This window comes from Oryza glaberrima, chromosome 2 (genome assembly GCF_000147395.1).
Source record: "Oryza glaberrima chromosome 2, OglaRS2, whole genome shotgun sequence".
Taxonomy (NCBI): Eukaryota; Viridiplantae; Streptophyta; class Magnoliopsida; order Poales; family Poaceae; genus Oryza; species Oryza glaberrima.
In genome coordinates, this window is record NC_068327.1 from 11,345,387 (window position 1) to 11,367,635 (window position 22,249).

At 46.7% G+C, this 22,249-nt stretch overlaps 1 pseudogene; it reads left to right on the top strand.

Moving 5' to 3' along the window:
- Positions 1–1,521: 1,521 nt before the first annotated feature.
- LOC127762493 (uncharacterized) lies at positions 1,522–9,832 on the top strand (annotated as a pseudogene).
- The last annotated feature ends 12,417 nt before the right edge of the window (positions 9,833–22,249 follow it).

Below are 22,249 nucleotides of genomic sequence, written 5' to 3' on the forward strand. Positions count from 1 at the left end.
TATGCGGAGGGTCTTGTCACGATTTCCCTCTTTGCAGTATCATGGTGATACTTTGGGGTATGGCGACATGTGTGGAATCGTGTCTTGTGGGTACAGTTGTACACCTCTGGCCAGAGTAAAACTATTCGAATAGCCGTGCTCGCGGTTATGGGTGATCAACCAGATTCACCGTGATTAGTCTCACCCCTAGTTTAGCTTAATGAACTGGTGTAGTTCAGGTGGTTGTTTGGGCCTGTTGCAACATGGTGTAGCGTTGGACAGTGATTGGTTAATATTGATTAATTACTACAACTGTTTTGCTGCTTTCAACTTCTGCTTTTAAATGCCTGCTTTATGCAAAAGAACTTTTAGCCTCCTTTGGATATATCCTGCATCATACCTCCTCTTCTGGTATGACTTGCTGAGTACAGTAGGTAGTACTCAGTCTTGCTCTCTTTTCCCCCACACCAGAGCTGAAGATCTTCATAGTTGGAGCTGTCTTGTTGAGGTTGGTTTCGTCGCTGCTGTCAAGGGATGCCTGTGGAGTGGAGTCGCCCCGCTGCAGAATTCAAGCTTCCAAGTCTAGCTCATTTTATCTTTTCCGCTGCATTTGTAATCTTTTCTATTTTTGTAAGACGTGGATCTGTATGTCAACAATTGTCGTTTGTGTACCCTGGCTGGTCCTGGACAGGGATTTAATGCACATTCAGCTTAGAAATTCATGTTTGTGAATTTCTGGGCGTGACAAGTTGGTATCAGGGCCAGCCTTGACCGTAGCACAAGCCAACTGGAAACCTAAGAGCCCTCTGAACCTCTTTTCATCTGCATATGCCTTTTTGCACCTGGATTTGTTTCGGGAAATTTTGGGGTTTTCCCTCTTTGGTTTGTGGGAAAAATCTTGGTAGTTCATTCGGATCGGATCTTTAAAATTAGTTTAGTCTAGGGGTTTAGTAAAATTTTTATTTGGAGTTTATTCGACAGTCAGTCGGGAATTTATCGGGTGATATGCATTAGGTCGTGTCTATGTTCGATGGGGTAATTTTATGCGTATCATTATGACTATGCATCTATTTTATGCATTAATTTATTGTTTAGTCAGTTGCATTAGTGTCTTCATTTGAGTTCATGAAAAATGTCCTATGCATAAAAATCAGTGATGCTTGGTTATTTATTTGAGTCATTTGTTGCTTTGTTTATTTGGATTTGAGCATGCATTGATTCTTATCCTTTGCCTACTTTAGATGTCGGTCCTATTCCTTGATCGCAAGCGCCGCTCCGAGCTTCAGAGTCGCCGCCCTTAGCTTTATCGTCTTCTTAGTTTTGTTTGCTTGCTAGTTTCCGTGCTTAGGTTTGTTGCTTGTGGGTTAGTCAGCGGTCGATATCATGTGTCAGTGGTATGGCTGCCTCAATTAGGAGTTGTTTGCCTCCTTTTTAGTGTTTTAGTCAAGATTAAGATAATTGCACTTAAATTTATAAGAAAGATGAGTTTCTGAGCCACCTGTTTTTCTTCCTTTTCTCATATTTCTACCTATCCCCCTCCAGATGGTGAAGACAAGGAATGGTTCCCGTGACTCCAACAATGCCAGTGGCAGCGAAGAGCAGATCAGTGGAGCACGTGCCACAGTGCATCTAACAACAGTCCATCTCCACCGCCCGAGAACCCAACAATTGCTCAGGTGTTGGACAATCAGACTCAGATGATGACAATGATGATGCAACAGATGCAACAACAGTACCATCAGGTATTGCAGCAGGTGCAGCAGCAAGCACAGCAGCAGCAGCAGCAGAACCTGCAGTTTGGTCTTCCACCTCCCCAGTCCAAACTGTTGGAGTTTCTTCGTGTCTAGCCGCCCACTTTCTCAAGCACCACCAACCCAATCGAGGCCAACAACTGGCTTCATGCTATTGAGAAGAAGCTGAATCTTTTGCAATGCAACGACCAGGAGGAGGTTGCTTTTGCTACACACCAGCTGCAAGGTCCCGCTTCTGTTTGGTGGGACAACTACATGGTAACCCGTCCAGCTGGGACAGAAGTTACCTGGTCAGAGTTTTGTCAGAGTTTCAATAAGGCACAGGTTCCCGAGGGAATTGTGGCACAAAAGAAGAGAGAGTTCCGTTCTTTGCAGCAAGGAACTAGGACAGTTATTGAGTATTTGCATGAGTTCAACCGTCTCGCGCGCTATGCTCCTGAGGATGTGCACACACATGCCGAGAGGCAGGAAAAGTTTCTATCTGGTCTTGATGATGAATTGACCAATCAACTGATCTCCAACGATTATGAGGACTTTGATAAGGTTGTGGACAAGGATATCCGTCAGGAAGAGCAGTGTAACAAAATAAACCGTAAGTGGAAGGCAGCTCAGTTCAGGACTTCCTAGGGGAAGAGTCAGAAGCCTCGCTTCACGATGAGACATCAGGGTGGACCTTCCACCATGATTATCCGGCGACACCATCCCTACCACCCGGGTAATTTCAACGGCACCAACAACAGTGACAATCACAGTAACAGTGAGCAGCACAGCCTCAACCCTACTCCAAGTCCACTAATGATTCCAGCTCAGTCAGTTCAGTCAGCTCTGCCAGCTTAGCTAGAACAGCCCAAGAAGTTTGGAGAAATGCCCGAAATCTGCTTCAATTGTAACAAGTCCAGACACATGGTACGTACGTGCCCGAAGCCAAGACGTGCTGGACTCAAGTTCGTTCAGGCCTGTGTCAATCATGCATCTGCAGAGGAGGCGCAGTCAACACTAGAGGTTATATTGGGCGCATTTCCTGTCAACTCGACACTGGCAGTAATATTGTTTGATTCTGGTGCAACTCATTCCTTCATTTCCAAGCGTTTTGCTGGTGCACATGGGTTATCTTTAGTGAAGCTTAAGATACCAATGCGAGTTCATACTCCTGGAGGTGGCATGACCACAACTCACTACTGCCCATCTGTGACAGTTGAAATCCAAGGGTTGATTTTTCCAGCCAACCTCATTCTTCTTGAATCCAAGGATCTGGATGTTATTATTGGAATGGATTGGTTGACAAGGCATAGAGGAGTGATTGATTGCGCTAGCCGCACCATCAAGTTGACCAATGCGAAGGGAGAAGTGGTAACCTTCCAGTCTCCAGTGCCGCAGAAGCCAGAGATCAGTTTAAACCAGGGTACTGGCGAAGAACAAGAGGTAGCAGTGGAGAAAACCACTAAGAAGTTGGAGGATATTCCCATAGTCAGAGAGTATCCAGAGGTTTTTCCGGATGATCTGACAATAATGCCACCAAAAAGGGATATCGAGTTCCGGATTGACTTGGTACCTGGAACTGCACCGATCGACAAGAGGCCTTACAGAATGGGAGCCAATGAGTTGGCGGAAGTCAAGAAGCAAGTTGATGAACAGCTACAGAAGGGATACATTCGCCCGAGCACGTCGCCTTGGGGTGCTCCGGTAATTTTTGTGGAAAAGAAAGACAAAACCAAGAGGATGTGCGTTGACTACCGCGCACTCAATGAGGTTACTATTAAGAACAAGTGCCCTTTGCCAAGGATTGACGATCTGTTCGATCAGTTGAAAGGAGCTACTGTGTTCTCTAAGATAGACCTGCGATCAGGCTATCACCAGTTGAGGATCCGCGAAGAGGATATTCCAAAGACAGCATTCATCACTCGTTATGGGTTATTCGAATGCACAGTTATGTCTTTTGGACTCACCAATGCACCTGCCTTCTTCATGAATTTGATGAACAAGGTGTTTATGGAATTTCTAGACAAGTTTGTCGTGGTTTTCATCGGTGACATACTTATCTACTCCAAGTCCGAGGAAGAACATGAGCAGCATCTTCGGTTGGTACTTGAAAAGTTAAAAGAGCACCACCTATATGCCAAGTTCAGCAAGTGTGACTTCTGGCTTAAGGAAGTTCAGTTTCTTAGTCACATCGTGAATGCTCAAGGAGTAGCTGTGGATCCAGCAAATGTGGAGTCAGTTACCAAGTGGACCCCACCAAGGACAGTCACTAAGATCCGGAGTTTCTTAGGACTCGCGGGCTATTACCGCCGGTTCATTGAGAACTTCTCTAAAATTGCCAAGCCAATGACCCAGCTATTGAAGAAGGAAGAAAAGTTTGTCTGGTCTGTTGAATGTAACAGGAGTTTTAAAGAACTTAAACGACGGTTGGTATCTGCACCAGTTTTAATTTTGCCAGATCAGACGAAAGATTTCCATGTTTATTGTGATGCATCTCGCCAGGGGCCAGGATGTGTGTTGATGCAAGATGGCTAAGTGGTTTCTTATGCTTCATGGCAGTTGCGTCCGCATGAAGGCAACTACCCGACCCACGATTTGGAATTGGCCGCAGTTGTTCATGCTTTAAAGATCTGGCGGCACTACCTCATCGGTAACCGTTGTGAGGTATATACAGATCACAAAAGTCTAAAGTACATCTTCACCCAACCTGATCTAAATCTCCGTCAGCGAAGATGGTTGGAGCTAATTAAAGATTATGATATGGGTATACACTATCATCCCGGCAAGGCTAATGTGGTAGCAGATGCCTTGAGCCGGAAGAGTTACTGCAACGTCGCATGGGTAGAGGAACTATGCTGTGAGGTTCAACGTGATTTGGAACATCTGAACCTTGGTATAGTTGAGCACGGATTCGTGGCTGCCCTAGAGGCACAGCCCACACTGGTGGAGCAGGTTCGCATAGCTCAGGCAAGCGATCCTGAGATAGCAGAACTCAAAAAGAACATGAGGGTTGGAAAAGCCCGAGGTTTTGTTGAGGACGAACAAGGAACAATCTGGATGGGAGAAAGATTGTGTGTACCCGAAAACAAGGAGTTAAAAGACCTGATACTGACAGAAGCTCATCAAACCCAATATTCAATCCATCCTGGCAGTACCAAGATGTACCAAGACCTCAAAGAAAAATTCTGGTGGGTTAGCATGAGAAGGGAAATAGCTGAATTCGTCACACTCTGTGACATTTGCCAACGAGTAAAGGAAGAGCACCAAAGGCCAGCAGGTTTGCTACAACCCCTTCAGATTCCAGAATGGAAATGGGAAGAAATCGGAATGGATTTCATTACGGGTTTGCCCAGGACATCATCGGGGCACGATTCCATTTGGGTAGTCGTTGACCGACTCACCAAAGTGGCTTACTTCATTCCGGTGCACACTACCTACTCAGGGAAGAAGTTAGGAGAACTTTATCTGGCAAGAATCATGTGTTTACGTGGGGTACCGAAGAAGATCGTATCTAATCGAGGGAGCCAATTCACTTCAATGTTCTGGCAGAAATTGCAAGACGAATTGGGAACCCGGTTGAACTTCAGCACAGCCTACCATCCACAAACTGATGGCCAGACTGAGCGAGTCAATCAAATACTAGAGGATATGTTGAGAGCCTGTGCGCTTGATTTTGTTGGAGCATGGGACAAAAGCTTGCCGTATGCTGAGTTCTCCTACAATAACAGTTACCAGGCTAGTCTGCAAATGGCACCCTTTGGAGCGCTGTATGGACGGAGGTGTCGTACTCCGCTCTTCTGGGATCAGACCGGGGAACGCCAGCTGTTTGGGACAGAAGTTTTAAATGAGGCAGAACAGAAAGTCAGAGCTGTTAGGGAAAGATTGAGAATCGCGCAGTCTCGACAGAAAAGCTATGCAGACAATCGTCGAAGGGAGCTCGTTTTTGAAGCAGGGATTATGTGTATCTTCGCGTCACTCCACTCAGGGGGGTACACCGCTTCCAAACCAATGGAAAGTTGGCACTACGCTTTGTGGGACCATATCGGATTTTGGAACGCAGGGGTGAAGTTGCTTACCAACTTGAGCTTCCCTCCAACATGCTTGGCATCCATAACGTGTTCCACGTCTCTCAGTTGAAGAAGTGTTTGAGAGTTCCTGAGGAACAGGCAAGTCCGGATCACATCGAAATCCAAGAAGATCTGACCTATGTGGAGAAGCCAGTCCACATCCTTGAGACCAGCGAGAGAAGGACCAGAAACAAGGTAATCAAATTCTGCAAAGTTCAGTGGAGCCACCACTCAGAAGAAGAGGCCACTTGGGATAAAGAAGATGAATTGAAGGCCGCCCATCCGCACCTCTTCGCCAGCTCTTCCGAATCTCGGGGTCGAGATTCCGTTTAAGGGGGGTAGGTTTGTCACGCCCTGAAGTTTCCCCCTTCTTCTTTCTTTAAAATTTGTTGAATAAATCATCCGAAGAAATGGTTTAATTTAACCTAGAGTTGAATCCCTAATTAATAAATGCAATTAATAACTGGAAATGGCATTGTGGGATTTTTCTTGGGTTCCACATGTCACAATTGATTAACAGGATTTTTAGTGGAATTTTCAGAGCCTTAAAAGTAATTTTGACCAATTAAAAATGAGCAACTGCAATATTTTTAATCCCAGGAAAAATCCTTTTTCTCCTTTTCTTTTCTTTTCCTTCCTTTTTTCTCTTGATGGGCCGTCAGTCCATCTCTCTCCCGCGCCCCCATCCTTCTTGCTGGGTCGGCCCAAGCCGCCTCCCTCCTCTCCCCGGGTCACTGACAGGTGGGGCCCACCTGTCGGCCCCGTCTTCCTCCTCCAGCCGGCGGCAACCGCCGCTGCCGCCGAAACCGCCGCGCCGCCGCCATTTCCCGCCCTTCTCCGTGCCCCCACTCCGCCCGCACCTCGCGCTCACGCCGCCGCTGTCACGCCAAGAAATTCACGAACTAGAATTTCTAAGCTGAATGTGCATTAAAACCCCTGTCCAGGACCAGCCAGGGTACACAAACGACAATTGTTGACATACAGATGCATGTCTTACAAAACTATAAAAGGTTACAAATGCAGCGGAAAAATATAAAAGCGAGCTAATCCTGAAGACTTGACTCCTGCAGTGGGGCGATTCTACTCAACAGGAATCCTTGACGGCAGCGACGAAACCAACTTGTTCGAGACATCTTCAACTGAAAAGAACTTCAACTCTGGTGTGGGGGAAAAGAGAGCAAGACTGAGTACTACTCACTGTACTCAGCAAGTCATACCGGAAGAGGAAGTATGATGCATGATATATCCAAGGGAGGCTAAAGGTTCTTCTGCATAAAGCTAGCATTTAAAAGCAGTAGTTGAAAGCAGTAAAATAGTTGTAGTAATTAATCAATATTAACCAATCACTGTCCAACGCTACACCACGTTGTAACAGGCCCAACCAACCACCTGAACTAACTAGTTCCATGAGCTAACTAGGGGTGAGACTAATCATGGTGAATCTGGTCGACCGCCCATAACCGCGGGCACGGCTATTCGAATAGTTTTACTCTGATCAGAGGTGTACAACTGTACCCACAAGACACAGCCCCACGACACGTTTCCGTGCACCGACATGCCACCATGACATACCGGAAAGAGGCCGTGACATGACCCTTCGCATAACCCCCCTCTAACCGATCGCACCACACCTTAGGGTTCGCCACCCTCCCCAGCAGGCAACGGGCAGCCCCCTTTCGTGCCGCGGTGAATCCAGAAGCCCATCAACCGGACACCCCGGCCGACCCAACTCCATCACACCCACCCTCGCCTGGGTACGTCGGCTAGAGGAAAGCTACACGACAAGCCCAGCCGTTGCCCACACTGGCTTGTGGTAAGTACGATAAGTTCTTCCAGGGCCTCCCGCGAACCGGTCCTTAATTGCCATGGGCACGACTAGTAAAACCATGCACCCACAGCCCACCATGTAGTGTATTTTAATTAACCAACACCATTGCGGTGGCACTAATCCAAAACTATGCCAATAATCAAAATCTTTGCTTTAATGTAATTCCCCCATTGTGTACTAGTTGAACTAAGTATGGCTAAGCATTTCCTAAACCAACATTTAGTCATTTTAATACCCAAGTTATCAATGGCATAAGGTAAACAATATATGGCTGAGTAGTAGGATCCATCCCACATGATATTGTAAAACAATGCAATATTTAACAGAAATACGGGACATTTGTAAATTGGGTACAATATGATCAATGGTAATGCATGACTTGCCTTGCTCTCACACTGATGAGACCACAGCAACGTCTTTGAGAAACCGCGGGTCGACGAAACGGCCGAAATCTACGCGACCAACAAAGCACACAAGCAAAACATGATATAAGTCTACTGAAACAAGAAACAAAACCATTTTTAATGGATTCTATGCATTTTTATGAATTTACTGAGACTTGAATGGACTTAATCGGAGCTCGGATGAATTAGTTATGATTTTTAGAAGATTATCTGAGTTTTACTATACAAAGAAAAAAAACCTTAATTATTTATTGCGCAATAATTAATCCCGGATGACGTTAGCAAAAAGGGGGGTGCGGCTCACCGACATGCGGGGCCCACCCGACAGCGGCTCAAGGGGAAGGAGGTGGCACCGGTTGGTGGGTGGGCCCCACCGGGCAGTGGCTCAAGGGGGAGGGGGCGACGCCCGGTCGGCTCGGCTCGGCTTCAAACCGGCCGGCCGGTTAGGTGATGCGGCGGCGGCGAGCGGCCACCGATGGCGGCGACCGGCGGCGCGGGAGACAGCGGTGGTCGGCGAGGAGATGGCGGCACACGGCCGAAGCGGCGGCGCGGACAGGAGGCGGTGACGCACACGGGGAAGGGGGAGTAAAAGAGGGGGAGGGAGTCCTCACCGGGGATTCGGCCGGCGTGGGTGAAGACGACGGCAGACGGTGGCGGCAAGCGGCGGACGCGGGGCGCGCGGGATGGACGAGACGGGCCTCGATCTCACGAGGCCAACGGCGGCAACGGAGCGGTGCGGCGACGGCACTAGCGACGGCTAGCGGCGGCCGGGATAGCTCCCGCTACGGCGAAGCTAGTGGCGGTGGCGGCTTGGTGCGGCGGCGGCTATAGCGGCGGCGGTGCACGGCTATTTAGGGATTCAACTCTAGGTTAAATTAAACAATTTCTTCAGACGGTTTATTTTACAAATTTTAAAGCAAGGAGGGGAACTTCAGGGCGTGACAAACCTACCCTTCTTAAACGGAATCTCGACCCCGAGATTCGGAAGAGCTGGCGAAGAGGTGCGGATGGGCGGCCTTCAATTCATCTTCTCTTTCCCAGGTGGCCTCTTCCTCTGAGCGGTGGCTCCCCTGAACTTTGCAAAACCTGATCACCTTGTTTCTGGTCCTTCTTTCGCTGGTTTCGAGGATACGAATCGGCTTCTCCACATATGTCAGATCTTCCTGGATGTCGATGTGCTCTGAGTTAGCTTGTTCCTCAGGTACCCTCAAACACTTCTTCAACTGAGATACATGAAACACATCGTGGATACCTGCCATGTTAGATGGAAGCTCAAGCTGGTATGCGACTTCACCTCTGCGTTCCAAAATCCTATATGGTCCCACAAAGCGCGGTGCCAATTTGCCTTTCGTCTGGAACCGGTGTACTCCCCGGAGCGGAGTGACACGAAGGTACACATAATCCCCTGCTTCGAAAGTAGGCTCTCTTTGGCAGTTGTCAGCATAACTCTTCTGCCGAGACTGGGCGATTCTCAATCTTTCCTTGACGGTCCTAACTTTCTCCTCTGCTTCAGTTAGCACTTCTGTCCCAAACAGTTGGCGCTCACCTGTTTGATCCCAGAAGAGTGGCGTACGACACTTCCGACCATACAATGCTTCAAATGGTGCAATTTGCAAACTGGCCTGATAGCTATTGTTGTAGGAGAATTCGGCATACGGTAGACTTTTATCCCAGGCTCCACCAAAGTCAAGTGCACAAGCTCTCAACATATCTTCCAAGATTTGATTTACTCGCTTGGTCTGACCATCTGTTTTGCGGATGATAAGCCGTGCTGAAATTCAACCGGGTTCCCAATTCTTCTTGCAGCTTCTGCCAGAACTTTGAAGTGAACTGACTTCCTCGATCAGATACAATCTTCTTAGGTACCCCATGCAAACACATGATTCTTGAAAGGTAGAGCTCTGCCAATCTTTTCCCAGTATAGGTAGTGTGCACTGGAATGAAATGAGTGACCTTCGTGAGGCGATCCACGACTACCCAAATTGAATCATGCCCTAACGATGTCCTGGGCAACCCAGTGATGAAATCCATTTCGATTTCTTCCCATTTCCATTCCGGGATCTGAAGGGGTTGAAGCAATCTGCGGGCCTCTGATGTTCTGCTTTGACTTGCTGACAAACATCGCAGAACACGACAAATTCAGCCATTTCTCTTCTCATGCTGGCCCACCAGAATTTCTCTTTGAGGTCCTGGTACATTTTAGTACTTCCGGGATGAATTGAATACTGAGTTTGATGAGCTTCTGTGAGTATCAGATCCTTCAGTTCTTTATCGTCAGGTACACACAATCTTTCTCCCAACCAGATTGTGCCATGCTCATCCTCATGAAAATCTCGGGCTTTTCCAACCCTCATATTCCTTTTTAGCTCAGCTATTTCAGGATCATTTACCTGAGCTGCTCTGACTTGATCCACGAGCGTAGGCCGTGCCTCTAGGGCAGCTACGAACCCGTGTTCCATGATACCCAAATTTAGGTGCTCTAGATCTTGCTGCAATTTGTCACACATGCCTTCAGTACATACTGCATTGCAATAGCTCTTCCTGCTCAAAGCATCTGCTACCACATTTGCTTTGCCTGGATAATAATGTATCCCCATGTCATAATCTTTAATTAACTCCAGCCATCTTCACTGTCGGAGATTCAAGTCAGGCTGAGTGAAGATGTACTTCAGACTCTTTTGGTCAGTGTAGACTTCACAGCGGTTGCCAATAAGATAGTGCCGCCAGATTTTCAGAGCATGAACCACTGCTGCCAACTCACGATCATGAGTAGGATAATTGCTTTCGTGTGGACGCAACTGCCGCGAAGCATATGCGACTACTCTGCCATCCTGCATCAAAACACATCCTAGCCCTTGGCGAGATGCATCACAGTAGACCTGGAAGTCTTTCGTCTGGTCTTGCAGAATTAGAACTGGTGCAGATACTAACTTCTTCTTAAGTTCTTCAAAACTTTGGTTGCACTCAGCTGACCACTTGAATTTTTCATCTTTCTTAAGCAACTGAGTCATAGGCCTGGCAATCTTGGAGAAATTTTCGATGAACCGACGGTAATAGCCCGCAAGTTCAAGGAAACTCCGGATCTAAGAAACTGTCTTTGGTGGGGTCCACTTTGTAACTGACTCCACATTCGATGGATCCACTGCCACACCTTGAGCAGTAATGACGTGACCCAGAAATTTGACTTCCGACAACCAGAAGTCATACTTACTGAACTTGGCATATAACTGGTGCTCCTTCAATTTCTCGAGTACCAGACAGAGATGTTGCTCATGTTCTTCTTCAGACTTTGAATAGATAAGTATGTCGTCAATGAACACCACGACAAACTTGTCAAGAAACTCCATAAACACTTTGTTCATCAAGTTCATGAAGAAGGCCGGTGCATTGGTGAGTCCAAATGACATAACCGTGCACTCAAACAACCCATACCGAGTGGTGAAGGCTGTCTTGGGAATATCCTCTTCTCGAATTCTCAACTGATGATAGCCTAATCGCAGGTATATCTTGGAAAACACCTTAGCTCCTTTTAGCTGATCAAACAGGTCATCAATTCTTGGCAACGGATATTTGTTCTTGATTGTGACCTCATTAAGGACGCGATAATCAATGCACATCCTCTTGGTCTTGTCTTCTTCTCCACAAAGATAACCGGAGCACCCCAAGGTGAAGTACTCGGTCGGATGTATCCTTTCTGCAGCTGTTCATCAACTTGCTTCTTGACCTCTGCTAGCTCATTAGCTGCCATTCTGTACGGCCTCTTGTAGATCGGAGCAGTTCCGGGTGCCAAATCAATCCGGAACTCGATTTCTCTCTTCGGTGGCATTGTAGTGAGGTCTTCAGGAAATACCTCAGGATATTCTTGTACTATTGGTATATCCTCCAACTTCTTGGGACATTTTTCCGCTATTTCTGTCTGATGCTCAATAGCAGCCTAATTCAGACTCGCTACGGACTTCTGCGACACTGGAGAACAGAAGGTGATCTTCTCCCCTTTATCGTTGGTTAGTGCGATAATGCGACTTGCGCAGTCGATCACTCCCTTGTGTCTGGTCAACCAATCCATTCCGAGAATGACATCTAGGTCTTTGGATTCGAGAAGGATAAGGTTGGATAGAAACGGTGATCTTTTGATCTCTGTAGTCACTGAGGGGCAGTAGTTTGCGGTGTTCAGGTCATTTCCAGGGGTATGAACCCGCATCGGTATTTTAAGTTCCACTACTGATAATCCATGTGTCCCAGCAAATCTCTTGGAAATAAAAGAATGCGAGGCACCAGAATCAAAAAGAACAGTGGCTGGATATGAGTTCACTGGAAACGTGCCCAGCACGACCTCTGGTGCTGCCTGTGCCTCCTCTGCAGACACATGATTGACGCGGGCCTGGACGAACCTAGGTCTAGCGTGCTTCAGCTTCGGACATTTGCCAGCAAAGTGGCCGTGCTTGCCACAGATGAAGCAGGGTCCTGGCTTTCCTCTGGACTCCTTCTTGAGCTGTTCTGACTGAGCTGGCATAGCTGGTAGATCTGACTGAGCTGGTGCCATTAATGGGGGTGGAGTTGAGTTGTGGTGGTGCTGCTCACTACTGTTGTGACTGCCACCATTGTAGTCGTTGTTGAAGTTACCCGGGTGATAAGGACGGTGCTGACGGACGATCAGGGTGGAAGGCTCACCTAGCTGTCCCGTCATGAAGCGAGGCTTCTGATTGTTCCCCTGAGGAAAGCTGATCTGAGCTGCCTTTCTTTTTCGGTCCATTTTGTTGCGTTGTTCTTCCTGACGGATAGCCTTGTCCACAAGCTTCTCAAAATCCTCCTAGACTCCTGAGATCAGCTGGTTGGTCAATTCATCATCAAGACCAAACAAAAATTTCTCTTGCTTCTCAGCATCAGTGCGCACGTCCTCAGGAGCGTAGCACACAAGGCGGTTGAACTCATGCAGGTATTCTGTAACTGTTCTGGTTCCTTGTTGCAGTGTGCGGAACTATCTTTTCTTTTGTGCCATAATCCCCTCAGGAATCTGTGCCTTCCTGAAGCTTTGACAAAACTCTGCCCAAGTAACCTCCGTTGCATCCGGACGGGTCACCACGTAGTTATCCCACCAGGCAGAAGCGAGACCTTGCAACTGATGTGTAGCAAAAGCAACCTTCTCTTGGTCGTTGCATTGCAGAAGGTTCAGCTTCTTCTCAATAGCACAGAGCCAGTCATTGGCCTCCATTGGGTTGGTGGTGCTTGAGAAAGTGGGTGGCTATATACGAAGAAAGTCTAATAGCTTGGACAGGTGTGATGGTGGAGGACTAGACTGCTGGTTCTGCTGCGCCTGCTGCAACATCTGATGGTAATGTTGCTGTATCTGTTGCATCATCATTGTCATCATCTGAGTGACCGTTGGGTTCTCGGGCAGTGGAGGTGGACTGCTGCTTGATGCACCACTGGTTTGAGCTCCATCGATCTGCTCTTCGCTGCCACTGGTGTCGCTGGAGTCACGGGGATCATTCCTTGTCTTCACCATCTAGACGAGGATAGGTAGAAATAAGAGAAAGGAAGAAAACAGATGGCTCAGAAACTAATCTTTCTTATAGATTTAAGTTGAATTATCTGACTTGAATTAAAACACTAAAAAGGGGCAAGCAACTCCTAATTAAGGCAGCCATACCACTAACACATGATATCGACCGCCGACTAACCTACAAGCAACAAACCTAAACACAGAAACTAGCAAGCAAACAGGCTAAGAAGACGATAAAGCTAAGGGCGGCGACTCAGAAGCTCGAAGCGACGCTTGCGATCGGAGAACAGGTCTGACATCTAAGGTAGACAAGGGATAGGAATCAACGCATGCTCAAATCCAAATTTAAACAAAACAACAAATCACTCAAATAAATAACCGAGCATGGTGATTTTTATGCATAGATCATTTTTCATGAACCCAGACAAAGATACTAATGCAACTGACTAAACGATAAATTAATGCACAAAATAGATGCATAGCTATAATGATACGTATAAAATGTCCCCATCGTACCTAGACACGAATTAGAGCATATCACCCAACAAATTCCCGACTGACTGCCAAATAAATTCCAAATAAAGTTTTGCTAAAACCCTAGACTACCTCTAGCTGAGAAATTCGATTAAATAGCGATCAAGATTTTTTCCACAAATCAAAAGAGCAAACCCCAAAATTTTCCCGAAACAAATCCAAGTGCAAAAGGCATGTGCCGATGAAAAGGTTTTAGGGGGCTCTTAGGGTTTCCATTTGGCTTTTCCTATGGTCAAGGTCGGCTCTGATACCAACTTGTCACGCCCAGAAATTCACGGACCAGAATTTCTAAGCTGAATGTGCATTAAACCCTTGTCCAGGACTAGCCAGGGTACACAAACGATAATTGTTGACATACAGATCCACGTCTTACAAAAATGTAAAAGGTTACCAATGCAGCGGAAAAATATAAAAGCGAGCTAATCCTGAAGACTTGACTCCTGCAGTGGGGCGATTCCACTCCACAGGCATCCTTGACGGCAGCGACGAAACCAACTTCTTCGAGACTTCTTCAACTGAAAAGAACTTCAACTCTGGTGTGGGGGAAAACAGAGCAAGACTGAGTACTACCCACTATACTCAGCAAGTCATACCGGAAGAGGAAGTATGATGCATGATATATCCAAGGGAGGCTAAAGGTTCTTTTGCATGAAGCTAGCATTTAAAAGTAGTAGTTGAAAGCAGTAAAACAGTTGTAGTAATTAATCAATATTAACCAATCACTGTCCAACGCTACACCACATTGTAACAGGCCCAACCAACCACCTGAACTAACCAGGTCCATTAGCTAACTAGGGGTGAGACTAATCACGGTGAATCTGGTCGACCGCACATAACCGTGGGCACAGCTATTCAAATAGTTTTACTCTGATCAGAGGTGTACAACTGTACCCACAAGACACAGCCCCACGACACGTTTCCGTGCACCGACATGCCACCACGACATATCGGAAAGAGGCCATGACAGGACCCTTCGCATAACACCCCTCTAACTGATCGCACCACACCTTAGGGTTTGCCCCCGTCCCCAGCAGGAAACGGGCAGCCCCATTTCGTGCCGCGGTGAATCCGGAAGCCGATCAACCGGACACCCCGGTCGACCCAACTCCATCACGCCCACCCTCGCCTGGGTACGTCGGCTAGAGGAAAGCTATACTACAAGCCCAGCCGTTGCCCACGCTGGCTTGTGGTAAGTATGATAAGTTCTTCCAGGGCCTCCCGCGAACCGGTCCTTAATTGCCATGGGCATGACTAGCAAAACCATGCACCCACAGCCCACCATGTAGTGTATTTTAATTAACAAACACCATTGCGGTAGCACTAATCCAAAACTATGCCAATAATCAAAATCTATGCTTTAATGTAATTCCCCCATTGTGTACTAGTTGAACTAAGCATGGCTAAGCATTTCCTAAACCAACATCTAGTCATTTTAATACCCAAGTTATCAATGGCATAAGGTAAACAATATATGGCTGAGTAGTAGGACCCATCCCACATGATATTGTAAAACAATGCAATATTTAATAGAAATGCGGGAAATTTGTAAATTGGGTACAATATGATCAATGGTAATGCATGACTTGCCTTGCTCTCGCACTGATGAGACCACAGCAACGTCTTCGAGAAACCACGGATCGACGAAACGGCCAAAATCTACGCGACCAACAAAGCACACAAGCAAAACATGCTATAAGTCTACAGAAACAGGAAACAAAACCATTTTTAAAGGATTCTATGCATTTTATGAATTTACTGAGGCTTGAATAGACTTAATCAGAGCTCGGATGAATTATTTATTGAGCTCTGAAAATTCCACTAAAAATCCTGTTAGCATATTTTGACATGTAGAATCCAAGAAAAATTTCACATGCCGATTCCGATTATTATTTGCATTTATTAATTTAGGGATTCAACTCTAGGTTAAATTAAACAATTTCTTCGGACGATTTATTTTACAAATTTTAAAGCAAGGAGGGGAACTTCAGGGCGTGACAGCCGCCCTCTCCCACGCTTCTCCCGCACGCGCGCGCGCCCCGCACCGACCGGGATTCAAATTTGAATCCTCTCTCTCTCCCCCTCACCATTCCCACGTCGCCGGCCAAATCGGGAGGGTTCCCGGCCACGTTCTCCCCTCCCGTGCCCTATAAATCGCTCCCCGCGTCCCCCTCTCTCGTTTTCGCTCTCGCCGCCCTCTCTTGCGCCTCCTACCACCGCCACGTCGCGCTCGCAAAGCTCCGCTGCCGCCGCCAATCTCTGGCCACGTGCCGCCGCTGCTACAACTGCTACCACATCGCGTAACCGCCGTCGTTAGCTTCACCGCCGCGAGAGCTACATCGGCCACCGCTCGCTTGCCGTGCGTCGCCGCCGTACTGTTCTCCCCACGCCACACCTGAGCTCCGCTGCCGCCGCCTATCTCCGGCCGTGCGCCGCCGCCCATCTCCGGCCGAGCGCCGCCGCCGCTAGAGTCGTCGTCGCGTCGCGCAATCGCCGCCGTCGCGCTCACCGAGCCCGCCCGCACCTCGACCGCCGTATGGTTGCCGCCGATTGACGCCGGAGCTCCGTTCCCCACGTTTTCCGGTGAGCTCGCCATTGTTTCTATTTTCGGCCGACGTTTAAAGTCGCCGTGGTCGGCGTTTCCTCTCCTAACCCCCTCTCCGCCCTCTCCTAGGTGTCGCTGCCGGCCGTCCGCGCCTCCGCTCGTCGGTCGTCGCCACCGCCTTCTTCCTTCGCGCCGGCCGCCGTGCTCGCCGGTGAGGAATCCCCTCTCCTTCTTCCTTTCCTCTCTCCCATGAGCGCTGCCGCCCTCCACGCGTGCGCCGTCGTCTTCGGCCGCCACCGCCGTCTCCCGCGCCGCCACCGCACCACGGCCAGCCGGCCGACTTGAGCCGTGCCGAGCCGCCAGCCTCCCTCTCCTTTCCCTTTTGAGCCGCTGCCGGTGGGGCCCGCATGCCCGAGCCCCCATCTCCCTCCCCTTGTGTTGCTGACATGCGGGGCCCGCTTGCCGGCGCCGCCCCCCCCCTTCGCTGACGTCAGCCCTAGGATTATATTGCGCAATAAATTGAATAAGGATTTTTCTTTATTAGTAAAAACACAGTTTATCTTCTAAAATTCATAACTAATTCATCCGAGCTCCGTTTAAGTCCATTCAAGTCTCAGTAAATTCATAAAAATACAAAGAATCCATTAAAAATGGTTTTGTTTCCTGTTTCAGTAGTCTAATAGCATGTTTTGCTTGTGTGCTTTGTTTGTCGCGTAGATTTCGGCCGTTTCGTCGACCGCGGTTTCTCGAAGACGTTGCTGAGGTCTCATCAGTGCGAGAGCAAGACAAGTCATGCATTACGTTTGATCATATTGTACCCAATTTACAAATATCCCGCATTTCTATTAAATGTTGCATTCTTTTACAATGTCATGTGGGATGGGTCCTATTACGCAGCCATATATTGTTTACCTTATGCCATTGATAACTTGGGTATCAAAGTGATTAAATGTTGGTTTAGAAAATGCTTAGCCATGCTTAGCTCAACTAGTACACAAATGGGGATCACATTATTACATAGACTTTGACTATTAGCATAGCTTTGGATTGGTGCCACCGAAATGGTGTTAGTTAATTAAAATACATTGAATGGTGGGCTGTGGGTGCATGGTTTTGCTGGTCGCACCATGGCAGTTAAGGACCGGTTTGCGGGAAACCCTGGGAGACTTACCGTGCTTACCGCAAGCGGGAGTGGGTAACTGCTTGATCTGAAGTATAGCTCGACCCTTTCCTAGGCACCGGTGGCGAGGGTGGGCGTGATGGAGTTGGGTCGGTCGTGGTTTCCGGTTGTCCAGCTGCCGGATTCACCGCGGCGCAAGAGGGGACCGCCCACTGCCTTTTGAGGGGTGGGGGTGAAACCTTAGCATGGTGTGGATGGTTAGGGGAGGGTTATGCGGAGGGTCTTATCACGATTTCCCCCTTTGTAGTATCATGGTGATACTTCAGGGCATGACGACATGTGTGGAATCGTGTCTTGTGGGTACAGTTGTACACCTCTGGCCAGAGTAAAACTATTCGAATAGCCGTGCCCGCGGTTATGGGCGATCAACCAGATTCACCGTGATTAGTCTCACCCCTAGTTTAGCTTAATGAACTGGTGTAGTTCAGGTGGTTGTTTAGGCCTGTTGCAACGTGGTGTAGCGTTGGACAGTGATTGGTTAATATTGATTAATTACTACAATTGTTTTACTGCTTTCAACTTCTGCTTTTAAATGCCTGCTTTATGCAAAAGAACCTATAGCCTCCTTTGGATATATCCTGCATCATACCTCCTCTTCCGGTATGACTTGCTGCGTACAGTAGGTAGTACTCAAGCTTGCTCTCTTTTCCCCCACACCAGAGCTGAAGATCTTCATAGTTGGAGCCGTCTTGTTGAGGTTGGTTTCGTCGCTGCCGTCAAGGGATGCCTGTGGAGTGGAGTCGCTCCGCTGCAGAATTCAAGCTTCCAAGTCTAGCTCGTTTTATCTTTTCCGCTGCATTTGTAATCTTTTCTATTTTTGTAAGACGTGGATCTGTATGTCAACAATTGTCGTTTGTGTACCCTGGCTGGTCCTAGACAGAGATTTAATGCACATTCAGCTTAGAAATTCTAGTTCGTGAATTTCTGGGCGTGACAGCGGCTGAGGCGAAGCTCACCCGGGAGGTTGGTGGCGGAGGCGGGGCTGGTGCCGCGCGCGACAGATAGGTCGCTCTCCCGTGGCGGCCCTCCGCGCCGCGCCCACCACCCACTCTCCTCCGCTGCTACCTTCTCCGTTCGGACCACCGCCGCCGCCTTCTCCGCCCGGACCACCGCCGCTGCTAACTTCTCCGCCTAGACCATCGCCGCCGCTGCACTGCAGGACAGGGGATGGAGGTGTGCTGAGAGACGGTGGCGGGCTCGTCGCCGCCTTCATGAGAGCTACGGCTTCGCCACCGAGGGATCCCGACCGGCGGCGCCGCAACGGTAGGTCCAGGCCTAGACTTGCGCTGTTGCCTGCCCTTCTCGCTCGTCGGGATTGATGGGCGAGACACGACCGAGGGTGAGGATGTGGCGGGGACGCTGCCTTCCGCCGGGGATGTTGCTACCGCCGCTGCCGCCTAACGCACGCCGTCTTCCTCCGCTATCTCATGGTGGCCGTCGCCGCCTTCCTCTACCTCTTCACTGCTAGAGTGTGGTTGTGGGGGGACAGAGAAACATTGACAGAGAGAGTGCGATGGAAAGAAGGAGAAGAGGTGGAAGAAGATGCTGACATATGGAGCCCACTGATTATTATTATTATTATTTACTATATTGCCACGTAGGATTAAAACCGCTTCGGGTTGATTCGGGGAGGGGGGAGGTGATTCATCCAGTTTGTAAAGTTCGGGGGTGTAAAATGTATGGTTTTGAGTTAAGAGGGGTAAATCAAACGGCCATAATTGTTAGGGGGTAATTCGTATTTTTTCCATACTTTTATAGCCTGACTGTAGAAAGGCTGTAAAAATAAGACCTTGATGTCTAGAAAACTATTTTGATAGTAGTGATCTCTTCTTCGATATTCAAGTATTCGACGAAATTAATAACTACCGGAGAGGAAATAAATACATCCATACATAAACACGACACATCGAGATCTTCTGGAAGAAACTAAAATTACAAAGCATCCGCGCATGCGGCTGGTCGGTCGATCGGACAGACAGGAAGGAAGGCAGGCCGGCCGCGAGGATCGTACATCGTCAGTGCGCTCGGGATTGCTAGTACAGCGCGTGCGCTGGGATATAGGAGCACGATATATCCGTGGCCGGACGTGTGTCTCTCCTTGCTTTGGCGGCTCCACGCGTCGCCCGCGCCGGCCTGCAGCCTGCAGGTGGTGGTGCCGTCCCGTCCCACATCATATCAACCGATCGAGAGTCCGAACGCCGATCGATCGATCGCACCTAACGTACGTACGTGACGTTTTTTGCTGCCATGGCTCGCCCGACATCGAGACATGCGTATGGCGACCATGTGTGCGAACTGCGTACTATACGTTGCGCTCTCGTGCACCATGTTCGCAACTTCTTTTCCTCCGTCGTGACGTCCACCATGCATGATAATATGATATCACGCGAGAATGCTCGTGGGACAATCAACAGTAAGGAGGATGTTTGGAACCCACTCACAGTTTGATTTACTGTTACTCTCTCTCTGTTACATATTACATATTACAAGTCGTTCGTTTTGACTTTATCTTAGTTAATTTTATCAAATTTGATTTAGTTTATGGGAAAATTTAATAACATCTACAACATGAATTTAATTTCATTCAAACTAACATTTGATATATTTGTTGCGAAAATATTGCTAATCTTTTTATAAATTTGATCAAACTTATAGAAAGTTTGAATAGAAAAAAAAAGTTAAAATGATTTATAATATGAAACGGATGAAATATAATTGTGGCTCATCACATTTTTTTCATTAATATGTCCTGCATATTATTTAGACTTAACTTTCTTGGTGACTTTATGCCTAACTATTTATTCACTACTTCCTCCATTTCATAATATAAGGTACAACTACTTTTTAGAGTTGTTCCATAATATAAGGCATACATGCATGCATGTCATTAACTAACACATCTTCTCCACTAAAATATTATTATTTAAATTCTCCACCATCAAGATCTCTAATTTTATTGGGTGCATGCATTGCATTTATTAGATTAATCCAAACTATGAGATGATAATAATTATTTTTTAATCTTTAGGCTAAGGGTGGTTGTACTTATATTTTAGAATGGAGGGAGTATCTTTTATAACTGTCACAATTTGTCTACTCTTAATTGTGATAAAGCATGGGTAGCAATCAAACACCTCTAAGTGACACGACCGACCAACCTAAGTAAACATACTTGTTAACTACTTGCACGTGTGTTGTCCTCCAAAATTAGGCCACGCACCTAGCTACTCCCTCCATCCCATAATGTGAGATTTTGAGTATTTTTTATTATTTGACCACTCATTTTATTAAAAAAATTTGTACAAATATAAAAAACGAAAAGTTGTGCTTAAGTACTTTAGATAATAAAGTAAGTAAAAATAATGATAATTTCAAAATTTTTTAAATAAAACAAGTGGTCAAACAGTGCAAGCAAAACTCAAAATCCCTTATATTATGGGACGGAGGGAGTACGATTTAATTTTAGATAAAGAGGCACCTAGCTAATACGAATGCATGCATATCCGTGTGTGCATATATAGATGATCTCTTGAGCATATGTTTCGCGTGCAACTTACGCCCCTACTAGCTTTAGCTGCGGTCAATCGAGCGAGTTCATTCGATCGATCTGCATGCGTGCGACGAGGAATAATTAAATTAAACTTGTCTATGTGTACATTGGGAGAAATTACTTCCAAACGATCGATCTATAGGGGAATTCTTTTTAAGTGATGCAAGATATTATTTAATACCTGCATCTAAAAGATACAATCTATAGGTTATAGATGTCCAGTTGGTAGCATAGTGAGGATATGGGGATATGAATTCAACACTGAACATGGACCAAAAAAAAAAAAAAGAATTCAACACTGAAGTCCGTGTTTGCCTCCTAGGCACGCTGACATCCTTCTTTACATTCAAAGAAATTAATTGATATGATGTGGCAAATTGTGAAAACTAATTATATACAATATTACTCCTACAATGTTTCAAGCCTATATTTTAAAACCACATTCCTTGAAGAATAACCTGAAAAACTAGACATTAAGCTATGGCGATCCACAAGTACTAAATATTTAAACAAATAATATTAACTCTGTACTTATCAATTGAGGATTTATAATTATTGAATCATAAAAATGTTGTAGTTGACAACTTGGTATTTTGAATTTTGAAATTACTAAATCCTAAAGAAAAACTAATTTTGATACTCAAACAAAAGTACAGCTCAATATTAAACCATTAATTATTAAATTTGATTTTATGGCTTATTAAATTTAGAAAAATATTATAATTAAAGCTTGAAACAAGTAAAACATGAAATTTATTAATTATTAATTTTATAATTACAAAATCATATGAAACTATAAGAATTTACTCAAACTATAATTAAGATTTCGGACCGCATACAACTACGTAGTCCATTAAATTATAATATAATTGAGACTTCAGGCCAAGCACAACTCAATACTACTCCAGTACTCCCTCCGTTTTTAATAGATA